Here is an 18,861-nt window from a genome sequence, read left to right on the forward strand (position 1 = left end):
TAAAGACCAAGAGAGTCCAATTGTTGCATTTTTGGGATATTCGGATGCGGCGACTTTCTCTTGTTTTCTATACGGCCATATAGCATCCTCTATAGACCCATTACCTATAATAGAAGATTCTGCAGACACGAAGCCGTACACTATACGTATCGATATCCTGAGCAACGCAAAGTCTACTAAGTAACTGATACAAGGAGGATTCTACGGATACAACGTCGCTCTTCGATTATTTTATCACTATCGCTATTTTGGATATCTACTTTATGCCGTCGGATCGAAGTTTGACTATGACCCGAAATGACAATGCATGCGTAAATACGGCGAACGGAGGCAAATAAATCCGCAATGTGATACAAATGAAGAGCGCACAATCCGCCGCACACATTAACCGTGAACAAGCCAGCGAGCCAGACCTTACCTTTCCACAGCCAGGCTGAGACTGAACCAAGGCAGACACATGTACAGAAGAAAAAAACCAGAGTGAATGCAAATCACAGACTGTAAGGGAACGTCTGCAAATCACTGGCTGTGCGGCTGGGAAGAGCTAAGGGACCGTGGGAAAACCTACGACAGGCCTGAAGAAGGAAGTTCTACTGTTGTACAGTTAACACGACCTGGACATGTATGGAGAAGGTTTCATGTCATCTGATATCTGAGTGTCCACCATCGCAACTCCATATCGTATGGGCGAACCAGCCAAAATCTTGAGTTCGTCCAAATCTGATATTTTTGGGGTTCGCAAATTATTATATTGTGTCTCACGTCCAGGGTGTGGGAAAATAATAACCAGTCATACCCACCATCCCCGCACCTCTGCTAGGTGCTCCCATGGCTTTGAGTGTTGAGTCCCATGAGTCTTCCAGCCTCTTGGATGACCGAAGGACCTCAGAGACCCGTATCATGACATTGACCCACCATATGTGACCACTGGGGTCCAATCACAGGCCTCTGCGGTTCCCAGGAGGCCAGAAGATATCCCAAGAGTGGGGTTGAGAGATCGGGTTCCCGATTGGCGATCGAGTAAATTTCGCAATCAGGATCGGAAATTGGACTTTGAAATCTCAAGATCGGCTCAACCCCAAAAGTGACTTTTCCCATAGAGAAGCACTGACTAGAGTTGAGCGATTGGGAAAGATCGGATTCCTATCGGCGATCAAGCAAATTTCACGATCGGCTGGAAAATGATCGGAAATCGGATTTTAAAATCGATCCTGAAATTTCAAGATCGGCTCAACCCTACCCAACAGAAGAGCAGTCGGCACAAGAAAGTCTGGGAGGGGTGAGGGAAGATGAGTATAATGATAGCACTTCCAGTTGGGACCGGTGACCCTTGTGAATATTCGCAAAACAAATCTTGGGAGGTCTTACATTCTGATTCACTCCTATAGCGACGTCAGTCAGTATATTGTAGTTCCTGGACCCCAACATAAAATCTGTAATGGCCCCCACCTACCTTGTGCCCTATATTTTAGGCAGCAGAGGGACATTTGGGGCCCCTTCAGGGTTCAGGGCCTGGCGGCGACTGCTACAGCTGCACCACTTCTATGTACCGCCTCCCAACAAGACAACCTCTTTATATTGTCTCTTGCCCTGGCGCATTTCGGTAGACCATGGTGAAGGGCAACACAACACCAAACAGCCATAACAAAAAAAATACCTGGTAAAGGCAATGATGATGGAATACCAGGCGGAAATGTGGACACCTGTATATAGGAAGGATATAGCTGAACTGGAGCGGATGAAGAGGAGGTGACCAAGGGAATTAAAAGGGTTATTTGGAAATTATAGGATTCTGGACAACCCCTTTAAGGGAATGGTATAGAAAGCAGTTCCAAATACCATCAAGATAATACACCAAAAATTCTTCAGGAATGGTTTAAGGAACAAGACATAGAGTTTAAGGTGTTAAATTCCCCAAATTTCAATGCCAGTGAGAATCTGTAGGATGTGCTGGAGAAACAAGTCTGATCCATGGAGGTGAAGCACTTAAAGGGGTAGTCTGGGCTAAATTGAAATGTCACTGGAGACCCGGATTGGGGTAAAATAAAAATTAAAAGGTACTATTCCGTTATCGGGCCAGCAGCAGCGCAGTTCAGCAGCAGCTTTCGGGACAGCAGTTCAGCAGCGGGAATTACAATGACATCCGAGGACTGCTGGCCCGATGCTTGTGCCCAGTAACCAGTACATCGATGACCCCCCTCCCCCATCCTTCTCCTCCTGCCAGTGCTGCCCCCCAGCTCTCCTTACATCTTCCCCGTACCCTCTCCCCGCCACACGACTAGGCCTCACCTCAGCGCTAGTACCGAGACCGAAAGGAAAGACACCGGGGCTCAATCCAGGCCCTGACAAGAAACACGCCGACTATAGGAACGGTGAGCTACAGCGAGCCGGAGGGACAAACTTTCTGCAGCGTCCGGCGGCTATCTAGTAGCATTCATTGCTCAAGATTTACGGTGAGGCCTATTACAGGGAGAGGGTACGGGGCAGATGTAAGAAGAGCTGGGGGGCAGCACTGGAAGGAAGAGGAGGATGAGGGCATCGATCGATGTACTGCCTACTACACACAAGCACGGCCTCTATCATCGGGCCAGCATCGGCTTAGTCATGTGGCGGGGAGAGGGTACGGGGTAGATGTAAGGAGAGCTGGGGGGCAGCACTGGAAGGAGGAGGAGATGGAGGGGGGGTCATTGATGTACTGGCTACTGGGCACAAGCATCGGGCCAGCAGTCCTCGGATGTCATTGTAATTCCCGCTGTTGAACTGAACTGCTGTCCCGAAAGCTGGTGCTGAAATGCGCTGCTGCTGGCCCGATAACGGAATAGTACCGATACAAAACCAAACTTTCTTTATTGAAGTCCAAAACTACACAACGCGTTTTGGGCTGCTACTGCCCTTTCTCAAGTGTTCAGCTGGGTTGGATGCTTCAAGGTCCTCAGTTTGGGTGGCGCGGCCCCAAAAACTGGCAGGGCCTCAGCGGTTACATGCTGGGTATCAGTGATGTCACTGCTAATAGATCACCGTTACCCAACGTATGACCATTGCTCTTATCTTTTTTACATGATCCCACCTCGGACCCAGTGAGGTTTAGTTTAGTGGGGCAATCCCATTAAAAGGACCTGCTGGTAACATCTCTGTGTCCGATAACACAGGACACCATCACAGGTCCATACCTTGATGGGTCAGGCAAGAGAGCGACCTCCACACAACTAGGCGAGAGCGTCTTAATGTTATGGCTGATCGTTGCACATTCCTCCGGCAGACGCAGTTGTAAAGGAAATATATGGCTGGAAAATCAGCTCAGCGATGGGACAACCCTTTTAAGGACAGCTTACTGTATGAGCTACGACCATGTGCACACACAGCAGAGGGGCCCGAAATCTACCAGAACATCCAAATAAAAATTGTAGGAAAACTGCAGAGACGGAGTATGGTGCGGATTCCTAAGTGTTTATCTGTAAAAACTTGTACGGCCTTCAAATAAACACAGCTGAAGATTTTGGAAGAATTACGAGACACAAATGCAACTTTCTAAAAGATTTTTGTACTTGTTGCCCTTGAAAAACTCAAAAACTACTTAAAGGAAAGGAAACAAAGTCATAAAACTCAATGACTGGGAGTGCATAGTGATCCAATAAATAACATCATCGAGGTCTCAGTGAATGAGTTTCCATAGTGGTCACCATTGCATGCGGCACTTTGACCCACTAATTTTTTAACAAACTTTGTATCAATTAATAGTAGAAGTGAATACAAGAAAGTTTGCGAAAAATCTGAGAAAAATGCTTCTTTCTTCCCTTGTTTCATTTCCTTTTCCCCATTCCTGCTAAACTGACATTCACTCTGGAATCTCTTCTACGTCAGATGAGACTGCGGCTCACAGATATAGAGGGGAGAAGGGAAGAGTCAGTAGGGAGAAACACAGGCACAGACAGATACTGTTGGAGATACGGAAGAAGTTTCTATTCCACCCCAAGTGCTTCATTTACATCAATACAAGTTGGTACTTCTGCATAATGTCCTATATGATTCTCCTGCAGTTTTTGAGTTATGGAGCAGATTCTCCTCTACTTTCTGTATAGGAGTCATTATAGTAGTTAGTCTCCACCTACTAGCTCAGGGAGAATTAAGACTGAAAGACAGAGCCAAACTGAACACTGCTATACAGATCCTAGAGAACACAGCCACAGACAGATACTTTTGGAGATAAGTAAGAAGTTTCTATTTCACCCCAAGTGCTTCATTTAAATCAATACAAGTTGGTGTTTCTGTATAATGTCCTATATGATTCTCCTTCAGTTTTTGAGTTATGGAGCAGATTCTCCTCTGCTTTCTGTATAGGAGTCATTATAGTAGTTAGTCTCCACCTACCAGCTCAGGGAGAATTGAGAATGAAAGACAGAGCCAAACTGAACACTGCTATACAGATCCTAGAGAACACAGGCACAGACAGATACTTTTGGAGATAAGTAAGAAGTTTCTATTTCACCCCAAGTGCTTCATTTACATCAATACAAGTTGGTGCTTCTGCATAATGTCCTATATGATTCTCCTGCAGTTTTGGAGCAGATTCTCCTCTACTTTCTGTGTGCAATGTATAGGAGTCATTATAGTACTTAGTCCCCCGCCTACCAGCTCAGGGAGAATTGATAATAAAATACAAAGCCTGGTAACAAATCTGAACACTGCTCTACAGATCCAAGAGATTAATAATTGAAGTCACAAGGGAGGTGCGGCAACAGGGCGCGTGACATCATTCCGAAATCCAGAAAAGGGTGTAGACCAGCTGCTGCAAGACAACCCAAGAGAGGTGACTCTAGGCGAGTGGAACTATGTATTATATAGCAGCACCTCCCTTGGGCTTCCAACTATTATACTCTGGGGTTGATTCAAAAGAAATTCGGCCCCTTAATCCTGGTCACAGGACTCAGCTGAGGACCAGAAGGGAGTGGAGATCTCACAAATACAAGGAACTGGTAAGAAGATAAACTTCAATACAATTTACATCTAAAGGGCCTGAAAATGTTTCAAAAGTTGTTGGGGTGCTTCTTTAAGCTCAATGTTAGCCTGTAGCTTTAAGGAAATGGTCACTGTAAAGTCTTTTGCATATAATCAATGGTAACAAATCAATTTTACTTATATATTTGATCTGAACATTACGTGTACATAAAAAGTAACAACTATATACTGTATATATATATCATCTTGTATTTAATTGATAGCAATTTTGATTTCATCGTCCTTTTATTCCCAGACAATGCCGTCGAGCCGTCTGACTCTTCCATTACCTTCCACTGAATACTTAAGTCTTAGATTTGTGCCTAGATGTGTCTGTAGATATGAAGACATTTATCACACTTTCGGTGGGAATTCGCAGCCAAGATACACTGATGCCAAAATACGGCTCCTGTTTATAGAGAAAGGAAAATGTCTGACTCATTGAGACAGAAATGACACCATCATCTGGAAGGTTGTGTGTCTGATATTCCAAAGGAAACCAGCCCCAGCTCAAGACGTCCATTAGTTTTCCTTTTTTTTTTTTTGCAACTATTTTTTTTAAACACCTAAATTGTGAAAAATTATTTTGTGATGTCATTCCCCTCCACTGCCTTTATACAGAGGCCGGTGTATGTTTAGTATTGTGTCCAATGATGTCTGCTTACTAGGATGTTTTGCATATATTGAAGTGAAGGATCCCGAGGCTCCAGTCACCAGGTCTGCATTATACAGACCATAGAAGTAACTACCAAGGCTCGAGACATATCTGCTGGTGTGTGGGCCCAGAGACATTGTAATGCCAACATGTTACATGACAACAACTACTTTCTTCATAACCTGTGACGTAAAAATGTTCACTTGTTCTGTGTGTATTATCCTGTACTGTGACATCACTGTGTGTATTATCTCTGTACTGTGACATCACTGTGTGTATTATCCTGTACTGTGACATCACTGTGTGTATTATCTCTGTACTGTGACATCACTGTGTGTATTATCCCTGTACTGTGACATCACTGTGTGTATTATCCTGTACTGTGACATCACTGTGTGTATTATCTCTGTACTGTGACATCACTGTGTGTATTATCCTGTCCTGTGACATCACTGTGTGTATTATCTCTGTACTGTGACATCACTGTGTATATTATCCCTGTACTGTGACATCACTGTGTGTATTATCCCTGTACTGTGTAATCACTGTGTGTATTATCTCTGTACTGTGACATCACTGTATTATCCCTGTACTGTGACATCACTGTGTGTATTATCTCTGTACTGTGACATCACTGTGTGTATTATCTCTGTACTGTGACATCACTGTGTGTATTATCTCTGTACTGTGACATCACTGTGTGTATTATCCTGTACTGTGACATCACTGTGTGTATTATCTCTGTACTGTGACATCACTGTGTGTATTATCTCTGTACTGTGACATCGCTGTGTGTATTATCCCTGTACTGTGACATCACTGTGTGTATTATCCCTGTACTGTGACATCACTGTGTGTATTATCTCTGTACTGTGACATCACTGTGTGTATTATCTCTGTACTGTGACATCACTGTGTATATTATCTCTGTACTGTGACATCACTGTGTGTATTATCTCTGTACTGTGACATCACTGTGTGTATTATCTATGTACTGTGACATCACTGTGTGTATTATCTCTGTACTGTGACATCACTGTGTGTATTCTCCTGTACTGTGACATCACTGTGTGTATTCTCCTGTACTGTGACATCACTGTGTGTATTATCCTGTACTGTGACATCACTGTGTGTATTATCTCTGTACTGTGACATCACTGTGTGTATTATCCTGTACTGTGACATCACTGTGTGTATTATCCCTGTACTGTGACATCACTGTGTGTATTATCTCTGTACTGTGACATCACTGTGTGTATTATCCCTGTACTGTGACATCACTGTGTGTATTATCCTGTACTGTGACATCACTGTGTGTATTATCCCTGTACTGTGACATCACTGTGTGTATTATCTCTGTACTGTGACATCACTGTGTGTATTATCCTGTACTGTGACATCACTGTGTGTATTATCCCTGTACTGTGACATCACTGTGTGTATTATCCCTGTACTGTGACATCACTGTGTGTATTATCCTGTACTGTGACATCACTGTGTGTATTATCTCTGTACTGTGACATCACTGTGTGTATTATCCTGTACTGTGACATCACTGTGTGTATTATCCCTGTACTGTGACATCACTGTGTGTATTATCCCTGTACTGTGACATCACTGTGTGTATTATCCTGTACTGTGACATCACTGTGTGTATTATCTCTGTACTGTGACATCACTGTGTGTATTATCCTGTACTGTGACATCACTGTGTGTATTATCCCTGTACTGTGACATCACTGTGTGTATTATCCCTGTACTGTGACATCACTGTGTGTATTATCCTGTACTGTGACATCACTGTGTGTATTATCTCTGTACTGTGACATCACTGTGTGTATTATCCTGTACTGTGACATCACTGTGTGTATTATCTCTGTACTGTGACATCACTGTGTGTATTTCTAGAAAACTGTCCTATAGCCCTCAATGAGCCATCTCCAGACTATTGCTGCCTATGGCCATGACTGTGCTGTAAAGCAGATCACTAAATGCTGTTCACAGACCAGAGGAGACGCGCAGGTAAGATGTCCGCCCCCCTAATCATTTACAGGAAATAGAATTAAAAATCCACAGTTGGATAATATAAACAGATCAGAAAAAAAGGAGAGATATCGCTGGTTCTGTTTTAATAAAAAATAAATTTAAAAAATTGGTGATGTGTCCCTTTAAGTGGAGAAAATGTGATATATCTATAGTATTGGCGATACAACTACAGGCTCTAAATCAACTTACTAAATTGAGTGTGGCTGGATCTATGGAGCACATTGTACATTTACCAAATGTAAGTCATGCCAGAAAAAAAAAGCCAAAAGTATAACAAACAGGAGATCCAAATGGATCTACGCCAAGGCTACATTTACCCCAAGTGTATTCAACCAAAATTGTACAGATATAATGAGTAGAGATGAGCGAACACTAAAATGTTCGAGGTTCGAAATTCGATTCGAACAGCCGCTCAATGTTCGTGTGTTCGAACGGGTTTCGAACCCCATTATAGTCTATGGGGAACAGATACTCGTTAAGGGGGAAACCCAAATCCGTGTCTGGAGGGTCACCAAGTCCACTATGACACCCCAGGAAATGATGCCAACACCTCTGGAATGACACTGGGACAGCAGGGGAAGCATGTCTGGGGGCATCTAACACACCAAAGACCCTCTATTACCCCAACATCACAGCCTAACAACTACACACTTTACACACTCAATACCACCTCTCTGACAGTAGGAAAACACCTTGAAACATGTGTATTTGGCACTTGCAGTGAGGAGAGCTTGTCACCAGCAGTGAATTTGGCCCTTGTAGTAAGTTGAGGTTGGCACCAACATTTGTTTTGAAAATCAGGGTGGATTGAGCCTCTAACCAGCAGAGTTTGGGCAAATTCATGGTGGAGGGAGCCTCTAAAAACCCCAGTTTGGACCAATTCATGGTGGAGGGAGACTCTAAAAACCCCAGTTTGGACCAATTCATGGTGGAGGGAGCCTCTAAAAACCCCAGTTTGGACCAATTCATGGTGGAGGGAGCCTCTAACCAGCCCAGTTTGGGCAAATTCATGGTGGAGGGAGCCTCTAACCAGCCCAGTTTGGACCAATTAATGGTGGAGGGAGCCTCTAACCAGCCCAGTTTGGACCAATTAATGGTGGAGGGAGCCTCTAACCACCCCAGTTTGGACCAATTCATGGTGGAGGGAGCCTCTAACCAGCCCAGTTTGGACCAATTCATGGTGGAGGGAGCCTCTAAAAAACCCAGTTTGGACCAATTCATGGTGGAGGGAGCCTCTAAACAGCCCAGTTTGGGCAAATTCATGGTGGAGGGAGCCTCTAACCACCCCAGTTTGGACCAATTCATGGTGGAGGGAGCCTCTAAACAGCCAAGTTTGGACCAATTCATGGTGAAGGGAGCCTCTAAAAACCCGTTTGGACCAATTCATGGTGGAGGGAGCCTCTAAAAACCCCAGTTTGGACCAATTCATGGTGGAGGGAGCCTCTAACCAGCCCAGTTTGGACCAATTCATGGTGGAGGGAGCCTCTAAACAGCCCAGTTTGGGCAAATTCATGGTGGAGGGAGCCTCTAAAAAACCCAGTTTGGACCAATTCATGGTGGAGGGAGCCTCTAATTAGCCCAGTTTGGACCAATTAATTGTGGAGGGAGCCTCTAACCAGCCCAGTTTGGACCAATTAATGGTGGAGGGAGCCTCTAACCACCCCAGTTTGGACCAATTCATGGTGGAGGGAGCCTCTAAACAGCCAAGTTTGGACCAATTCATGGTGAAGGGAGCCTCTAAAAACCCGTTTGGACCAATTCATGGTGGAGGGAGCCTCTAAAAACCCCAGTTTGGACCAATTCATGGTGGAGGGAGCCTCTAACCAGCCCAGTTTGGGCAAATTCATGGTGGAGGGAGCCTCTAAACAGCCCAGTTTGGGCAAATTCATGGTGGAGGGAGCCTCTAACCAGCCCAGTTTGGACCAATTAATGGTGGAGGGAGCCTCTAAACAGCCAAGTTTTGGGAAATTCATGGTGGAGGGAGCCTCTAACCAGCCCAGTTTGGACCAATTCATGGTGGAGGGAGCCTCTAACCAGCCCAGTTTGGACCAATTCATGGTGGAGGGAGCCTCTAACCAGCCCAGTTTGGACCAATTCATGGTGGAGGGAGCCTCTAACCAGCCCAGTTTGGGCCAATTCATGGTGGAGGGAGCCTCTAAAAAACCCAGTTTGGACCAATTCATGGTGGAGGGAGCCTCTAAACAGCCCAGTTTGGGCAAATTCATGGTGGAGGGAGCCTCTAACCACCCCAGTTTGGACCAATTCATGGTGGAGGGAGCCTCTAAACAGCCCAGTTTGGGCAAATTCATGGTGGAGGGAGCCTCTAACCAGCCCAGTTTGGACCAATTCATGGTGGAGGGAGCCTCTAACCAGCCCAGTTTGGGCAAATTCATGGTGGAGGGAGCCTCTAAACAGCCCAGTTTGGGCAAATTCATGGTGGAGGGAGCCTCTAACCAGCCCAGTTTGGACCAATTAATGGTGGAGGGAGCCTCTAAACAGCCAAGTTTTGGGAAATTCATGGTGGAGGGAGCCTCTAACCAGCCCAGTTTGGACCAATTAATGGTGGAGGGAGCCTCTAACCACCCCAGTTTGGACCAATTCATGGTGGAGGGAGCCTCTAAACAGCCAAGTTTGGACCAATTCATGGTGGAGGGAGCCTCTAAAAACCCCAGTTTGGACCAATTCATGGTGGAGGGAGCCTCTAACCAGCCCAGTTTGGGCAAATTCATGGTGGAGGGAGCCTCTAAACAGCCCAGTTTGGGCAAATTCATGGTGGAGGGAGCCTCTAACCAGCCCAGTTTGGACCAATTAATGGTGGAGGGAGCCTCTAAACAGCCAAGTTTTGGGAAATTCATGGTGGAGGGAGCCTCTAACCAGCCCAGTTTGGACCAATTCATGGTGGAGGGAGCCTCTAACCAGCCCAGTTTGGACCAATTCATGGTGGAGGGAGCCTCTAAACAGCCCAGTTTGGGCAAATTCATGGTGGAGGGAGCCTCTAACCAGCCCAGTTTGGACCAATTAATGGTGGAGGGAGCCTCTAAACAGCCAAGTTTTGGGAAATTCATGGTGGAGGGAGCCTCTAACCAGCCCAGTTTGGACCAATTAATGGTGGAGGGAGCCTCTAACCAGCCCAGTTTGGACCAATTAATGGTGGAGGGAGCCTCTAAACAGCCAAGTTTTGGGAAATTCATGGTGGAGGGAGCCTCTAACCAGCCCAGTTTGGACCAATTCATGGTGGAGGGAGCCTCTAAACAGCCCAGTTTGGGCAAATTCATGGTGGAGGGAGCCTCTAAAAAACCCAGTTTGGACCAATTCATGGTGGAGGGAGCCTCTAATTAGCCCAGTTTGGACCAATTAATTGTGGAGGGAGCCTCTAACCAGCCCAGTTTGGACCAATTAATGGTGGAGGGAGCCTCTAACCACCCCAGTTTGGACCAATTCATGGTGGAGGGAGCCTCTAAACAGCCAAGTTTGGACCAATTCATGGTGGAGGGAGCCTCTAAAAACCCCAGTTTGGACCAATTCATGGTGGAGGGAGCCTCTAACCAGCCCAGTTTGGGCAAATTCATGGTGGAGGGAGCCTCTAAACAGCCCAGTTTGGGCAAATTCATGGTGGAGGGAGCCTCTAACCAGCCCAGTTTGGACCAATTAATGGTGGAGGGAGCCTCTAAACAGCCAAGTTTTGGGAAATTCATGGTGGAGGGAGCCTCTAACCAGCCCAGTTTGGACCAATTCATGGTGGAGGGAGCCTCTAACCAGCCCAGTTTGGACCAATTCATGGTGGAGGGAGCCTCTAACCAGCCCAGTTTGGACCAATTCATGGTGGAGGGAGCCTCTAACCAGCCCAGTTTGGGCCAATTCATGGTGGAGGGAGCCTCTAAAAAACCCAGTTTGGACCAATTCATGGTGGAGGGAGCCTCTAAACAGCCCAGTTTGGGCAAATTCATGGTGGAGGGAGCCTCTAACCACCCCAGTTTGGACCAATTCATGGTGGAGGGAGCCTCTAAACAGCCAAGTTTGGACCAATTCATGGTGAAGGGAGCCTCTAAAAACCCGTTTGGACCAATTCATGGTGGAGGGAGCCTCTAACCAGCCCAGTTTGGGCAAATTCATGGTGGAGGGAGCCTCTAAACAGCCCAGTTTGGGCAAATTCATGGTGGAGGGAGCCTCTAACCAGCCCAGTTTGGACCAATTCATGGTGGAGGGAGCCTCTAACCAGCCCAGTTTGGGCAAATTCATGGTGGAGGGAGCCTCTAAACAGCCCAGTTTGGGCAAATTCATGGTGGAGGGAGCCTCTAACCACCCCAGTTTGGACCAATTCATGGTGGAGGGAGCCTCTAAACAGCCAAGTTTGGACCAATTCATGGTGAAGGGAGCCTCTAAAAACCCGTTTGGACCAATTCATGGTGGAGGGAGCCTCTAAAAAACCCAGTTTGGACCAATTCATGGTGGAGGGAGCCTCTAAACAGCCCAGTTTGGGCAAATTCATGGTGGAAGGAGCCTCTAACCAGCAGAGTTGTGGGAAAGCAGGGTGGAGGGAGCCTCTAACCAGCAGAGTTGGTGGAAATCAGGGTGGAGGGAGCCTCTAACCAGCAGAGTTGGGGGAAATCATGTTGGAGGGAGCCTAGTATTAGCAGAATTGTGCAACGCTTATGGTGGATGAGTATGAGGATGCGGAGGAATTGGAGAGGTTGAGTACAGACATGGAGTTTCATGTTGGGGTGCTTTACACAGGTGGGCACAAAAATGAAGGCTCTATCCAGTGGTGGTTCATTTTTATCAAAGTGAGCCGGTCGGCACTCTCAGCTGACAGACGGGTGCGCTTGTCAGTGATGATGCCACCGGCTGCACTGAACACCCTCTCAGATAGGACGCTGGCGGCAGGACAGGACAGCACCCCCAAGGCATATAGGGCAAGTTCAAGCCACAGGTCCAACTTCGACACCCAATACGTGTAGGGCGCAGAGGGGTCGGAGAGGACAGGGCTGTGGTCGGAAAGGTATTCCCGCAACATGCGCCTATACTTCTCACGCCTGGTGACACTAGGACCCTCCGTGGCGGCACTTTGGCGAGGGGGTGCCATCAAGGTGTCCCAGACCTTAGACAGTGTGCCCCTCGTTTGTGTGGACCGGTGAGAACTTGGTTGCCTACTGGAGGAACTGCCCTCCCTGCCGCCAACGTCACATGCTGGAAACATCTCCATCATATTCTGCACCAATTGCCTGTGGCAAGCATTGATGCGATTGGCCCTCCCCTCTACCGGAATAAAAGACGAGATGTTGTTTTTATACCGGGGGTCAAGGATAGCAAAGATCCAGTACTGGTTGTCCTCCATGATTTTGACAATACGCTTGTCGGTTGTAAAGCACCCCAACATGAACTCAGCCATGTCTGCCACAGTGTTAGTTGGCATGACTCCTCTGGCCCCACCGGAAAGTTCAATCTCCATTTCCTCCTCATCCTCCATGTCTACCCATCCGCGCTGCAACAATGGGACGATTCGAAGTTGCCCGGAAGCCTCCTGTATCACCATCACATCATCGGACAACTCTTCTTCCTCCTCCTCCTCCTCCTCCTCCTCCATTAAACGCAGTGAAGCGGACAGATGTGTGGACCTACTCTCCAGCTGTGACGGATCGGATGCTATCCCTAACTCCTCTGTGTGATCTGAGTTATCCCTGATGTCAATCAGGGATTCTCTCAGAACACACAAGAGCGGGATTGTAAGGCTCACCATCGCATCCTCAGAGCTCACCCTCCTTGTGGACTCCTCAAAGACCCGTAGGATGTCACAAAGGTCTCTCATCCATGGCCACTCATGGATGTGAAACTGAGGCAGCTGACTTTGTGGCACCCTAGGGTTTTGTAGCTGGTATTCCATCAAAGGTCTCTGCTGCTCAACCACTCTATTCAACATCTGAAACGTTGAGTTCCAGCGTGTGGGGACGTCGCACAAAAGCCGGTGTTGTGGCACATGCAGGCGTTGCTGGAGAGATTTTAAGCTAGCAGCGGCTACTGTCGACTTGCGAAAGTGGGCGCACATGCGCCGCACTTTCACCAGTAGCTCTGGAACATTGGGGTAGCTCTTTAGGAAACGTTGCACCACTAGGTTGAAGACGTGGGCCAGGCATGGAACATGTTGGAGTCCGGCAAGCTCCAGAGCTGCTACCAGGTTCCGGCCGTTATCACAAACGACCATGCCTGGGCCCAGGTGCAGCGGCTCAAACCATATTGCCGTCTCATCGAGGAGGGCATCCCTCACCTCGGAGGCAGTGTGCTGTCTGTCCCCCAAGCTGATCAGCTTCAGCACAGCCTGCTGACGTCTACCAACGCCAGTGCTGCAACGTTTCCAACTCGTAGCTGGGGTCAATCTAACAGCGGAGGAGGAGGCGGTGGCGGAGGAGGAGGCGGTGGCGGAGGAGGAGGCGGTAGAGGAGGAGGAGGAGGGGGGTGTTCTTCTCGTGTCCCTGCCAGGAATGTTAGGCGGGGAGACGAGGTACACCGGGCCAGTTTGGGAAGCAGTCCCAGCCTCAACTACATTCACCCAGTGTGCCGTCAGTGAAATGTAGCGTCCCTGTCCACATGCACTTGTCCACGCGTCGGTGGTCAAGTGGACCTTTGTGCAAAGCGCGGAACTAAGGGCCCGCCTGATGTTGAGTGACACGTGCTGGTGCAAGGCGGGGACGGCACACCGGGAGAAGTAGTGACGGCTAGGGACGGCATAGCGAGGTGCCGCAGTTGCCATCAGGTCCAGGAAGGCGGGAGTTTCAACAAGCCGGAACGCCAACATCTCCTGGGCCAGCAGTTTAGCGATGTTGGCGTTCAAGGCTTGCGCGTGTGGGTGGTTAGCAGTGTATTTCTGCCGCCGCTCCAATGTCTGAGAGATGGTGGGTTGTTGTAAAGAAACGCCTGATGGTGCCTTTGATGGTGCAGGAGAAGGAGATAAGACAGGACCAGGGGAGGATGAGGTAGAAGTCAACAAAGTGGCGGAGGCAGATGAAGTGGTGTCCTGGCTCGTCCTCTGGAGTGCATCGCCAGCACAGTCAGCAGTGGCAGTGGCAGAGGCAGAGGCAGTGGCAGTGGCGTGAACGGCAGGCGGCCTTTGTCCTGCCGTTGCTGCCTGCCACTGATTCCAGTGCTTGGATTCCAAATGACGGCGCATTGAAGTGGTGGACAGGTTGCTCTTCTCAGAGCCCCTAATCAATTTCGAGAGGCAAATTGTGCAGACAACACTATATCTGTCCTCGGCGCATTCCTTGAAAAAACTCCACACCTTCGAGAAACGTGCCCTCGAGGTGGGAGTTTTTCGGGGCTGGGTACGAACTGGAACATCTTGGGAGATTCCGGGTGTGGCCTGGCTTCGCCTAAGCTGCTGACCTCTGCCTCTGCCTCTAGCTACCCTTTTTGGTGCTGCACCTGCCTCAACATCCACACTACTTTCCCCGCTTGACATCCCCCCTGTCCAGGTCGGGTCAGTGTCCTCATCATCCACCACTTCCTCTTCCAACTCCTGTCTCATCTCCTCCTCCCGCACAATGCGCCGGTCAACTGGATGCCCTGACGGCAACTGCGTCACATCATCGTCGATGAGGGTGGGTTGCTGGTCATCCACCACCAAATCGAACGGAGATGGAGGAGACTCTAGTGTTTGAGCATCTGGACACAGATGCTCCTCTGTTAGGTTCGTGGAATCGTGACGTGGAGAGGCAGGTTGAGGGACAATGAAAGGAGCGGAGAACAGCTCTGGGGAGCAGGGACAGTTTGGGTTATTGTTCTGTAAAGCTTCGGAATTTTGGGAGGAAGGAAGACAAGACTGTTGGGTAATAGGAGGAGAGGAGGCAGAGTCTGACTGGCTGCTGGACAATGTGCTGTAAGCGTTCTCTGACAGCCATTGCAAGACCTGTTCCTGGTTCTCGGGCCTACTAAGGTTTGTACCCTGCAGTTTAGTTAATGTGGCAAGCAACCCTGGCACTGTGGAGTGGCGCAATGCTTGCTGCCCCACAGGAGTAGGCACGGGACGCCCTGTGGCTTCACTGCTACCTTGCTCCCCAGAACCATTCCCCCGACCTCGCCCACGGCCTCGTCCACGTCCCTTTCCGGGAGCCTTGCGCATTTTGAATTCCTAGTTAGAAATTGGCACTGTATACCAGTAGTAAAAATTGTGGGTGCACGTAACCCCAATATATTCTTTGAATTCCCAGTCAGAAACTGGCACTATATGGCAGTAGCAAGAAATGAGGGTATTTGTATTCCCAATATACTCTTTGAATTCCCAGTCAGACAATGGCACTGTATACCAGTAGTAAAAATTGTGGGTGCACGTAACCCCAATATATTCTTTGAATTCCCAGTCAGAAACTGGCACTATATGGCAGTAGCAAGAAATGAGGGTATTTGTATTCCCAATATACTCTTTGAATTCCCAGTCAGACAATGGCACTGTATACCAGTAGTAAAAATTGTGGGTGCACGTAACCCCAATATATTCTTTGAATTCCCAGTCAGAAACTGGCACTATATGGCAGTAGCAAGAAATGAGGGTATTTATAACCCCAATATATTCTTTGAATTCCCAGTCAGACAATGGCACTGTATACCAGTAGTAAAAATTGTGGGTGCACGTAACCCCAATATATTCTTTGAATTACCAGTCAGAAACTGGCACTATATGGCAGTAGCAAGAAATGAGGGTATTTATAACCCCAATATATTCTTTGAATTCCCAGTCAGACAATGGCACTGTATACCAGTAGTAAAAATTGTGGGTGCACATAACCCCAATATATTCTTTGAATTCCCAGTCAGACACTGGCACTATATGGCAGTAGCAAGAAATGAGGGTATTTGTATTCCCAATATATTCTTTGAATTCCCAGTCAGACAATGGCACTGTATACCAGTAGTAAAAATTGTGGGTGCACGTAACCCCAATATATTCTTTGAATTCCCAGTCAGAAACTGGCACTATATGGCAGTAGCAAGAAATGAGGGTATTTGTATTCCCAATATACTCTTTGAATTCCCAGTCAGACAATGGCACTGTATACCAGTAGTAAAAATTGTGGGTGCACGTAACCCCAATATATTCTTTGAATTACCAGTCAGAAACTGGCACTATATGGCAGTAGCAAGAAATGAGGGTATTTATAACCCCAATATATTCTTTGAATTCCCAGTCAGACAATGGCACTGTATACCAGTAGTAAAAATTGTGGGTGCACGTAACCCCAATATATTCTTTGAATTCCCAGTCAGACACTGGCACTATATGGCAGTAGCAAGAAATGAGGGTATTTGTATTCCCAATATACTCTTTGAATTCCCAGTCAGACAATGGCACTGTATACCAGTAGTAAAAATTGGGGGTGCACGTAACCCCAATATATTCTTTGAATTCCCAGTCAGAAACTGGCACTATATGGCAGTAGCAAGAAATGAGGGTATTTGTATTCCCAATATACTCTTTGAATTCCCAGTCAGACAATGGCACTGTATACCAGTAGTAAAAATTGTGGGTGCACGTAACCCCAATATATTCTTTGAATTACCAGTCAGAAACTGGCACTATATGGCAGTAGCAAGAAATGAGGGTATTTGTATTCCCAATATACTCTTTGAATTCCCAGTCAGACAATGGCACTGTATACCAGTAGTAAAAATTGTGGGTGCACGTAACCCCAATATATTCTTTGAATTACCAGTCAGAAACTGGCACTATATGGCAGTAGCAAGAAATGAGGGTATTTATAACCCCAATATATTCTTTGAATTCCCAGTCAGACAATGGCACTGTATACCAGTAGTAAAAATTGTGGGTGCACGTAACCCCAATATATTCTTTGAATTCCCAGTCAGAAACTGGCACTATATGGCAGTAGCAAGAAATGAGGGTATTTGTATTCCCAATATACTCTTTGAATTCCCAGTCAGACAATGGCACTGTATACCAGTAGTAAAAATTGTGGGTGCACGTAACCCCAATATATTCTTTGAATTCCCAGTCAGAAACTGGCACTATATGGCAGTAGCAAGAAATGAGGGTATTTGTATTCCCAATATATTCTTTGAATTCCCAGTCAGACAATGGCACTGTATACCAGTAGTAAAAATTGTGGGTGTATATAGCCCCAATTCTATTGCTAGGGGACTTGCAGGGTATTTCTGGGGTGAAGGTGGGGGGGCACACCGTTGGAACGGGTATCGGGGTATATATCGGGTATACGGGAATACACTGACAGTGTATTCCATTCAGGATCCTGGGAAAGCTGGGTTGCGGCGATTGAGCCCGTCAGTGCCACGTTACACTGACAAGCTTCTCCCTGGAATTTAGCTCTTACAAGAGCTGTTGGTTGTCTTCTCCTTCCTATCCTAGCCTGTCCCTGCCTACCCAGAATCTAAGCCCTAGCTAGCTGGACGGAAACCTCCGTCCTCGGTGAATTGCAAGCTCAGAATGACGCGAAGCTGGGCGGTGCTGTTCTTTTAAATTAGAGGTCACATGTTTTCGGCAGCCAATGGGTTTTGCCTACTTTTTTCAACGTCACCGGTGTCGTAGTTCCTGTCCCACCTACCCTGCGCTGTTATTGGAGCAAAAAAGGCGCCAGGGAAGGTGGGAGGGGAATCGAGTAATGGCGCACTTTACCACGCGGTGTTCGATTCGATTCGAACATGCCGAACAGCCTAATATCCGATCGAACATGAGTTCGATAGAACACTGTTCGCTCATCTCTAATAATGAGGGAATCAAGACAGGAGATAAACAATTCGGGATTCAGGATTGGTAGAAGACACAACTTCCTTCCTTATGTATCTGACATTGTACAGCCGGACCGCACTAGAAGAGGACTTAGCATCAAGACGCGAATATATCATGTACAATCGTCAGAGCTGCCAGAACATCTGCAAATTTGACAGCTCCACAAAATTCTTCACTGTCTCTAATCCTGACTCCTGGCTCTGCAAAGCAATGGGAGAGGTGATGAACATTGGCCAAATCTGTTTTTGGCAGGACTGACTGACCATCTAAAGTGTGTGGTAGTGACCTGACTCTGTCTTGATAACAAATCTCAGGAGAATGAAGGGTTGGGCAGTTGGATTTCATCATGCCTGACCCAAAGGAATGGGCAGAGAGAGGCGGTACGACATATAAATGTGCTCACTCATAGTCT

At 47.2% G+C, this 18,861-nt stretch overlaps 1 protein-coding gene across 1 annotated transcript in view; it reads right to left on the reverse strand.

The window, feature by feature from the left end:
- The window catches only part of TMEM100 (transmembrane protein 100), a 29,006-nt gene extending 28,527 nt beyond the window's left edge, over nucleotides 1-479 (reverse strand). The window contains exon 1 of the mRNA XM_075279416.1: nucleotides 419-479. The gene's annotated coding sequence lies outside the window, so the exon portion shown is untranslated. The remainder of the gene's footprint in view (nucleotides 1-418) is intronic.
- Between the last annotated feature and the right edge of the window lie 18,382 nt (nucleotides 480-18,861).

This window comes from Leptodactylus fuscus, chromosome 6 (genome assembly GCF_031893055.1).
Source record: "Leptodactylus fuscus isolate aLepFus1 chromosome 6, aLepFus1.hap2, whole genome shotgun sequence".
NCBI classification, from domain to species: domain Eukaryota; kingdom Metazoa; phylum Chordata; class Amphibia; order Anura; family Leptodactylidae; genus Leptodactylus; species Leptodactylus fuscus.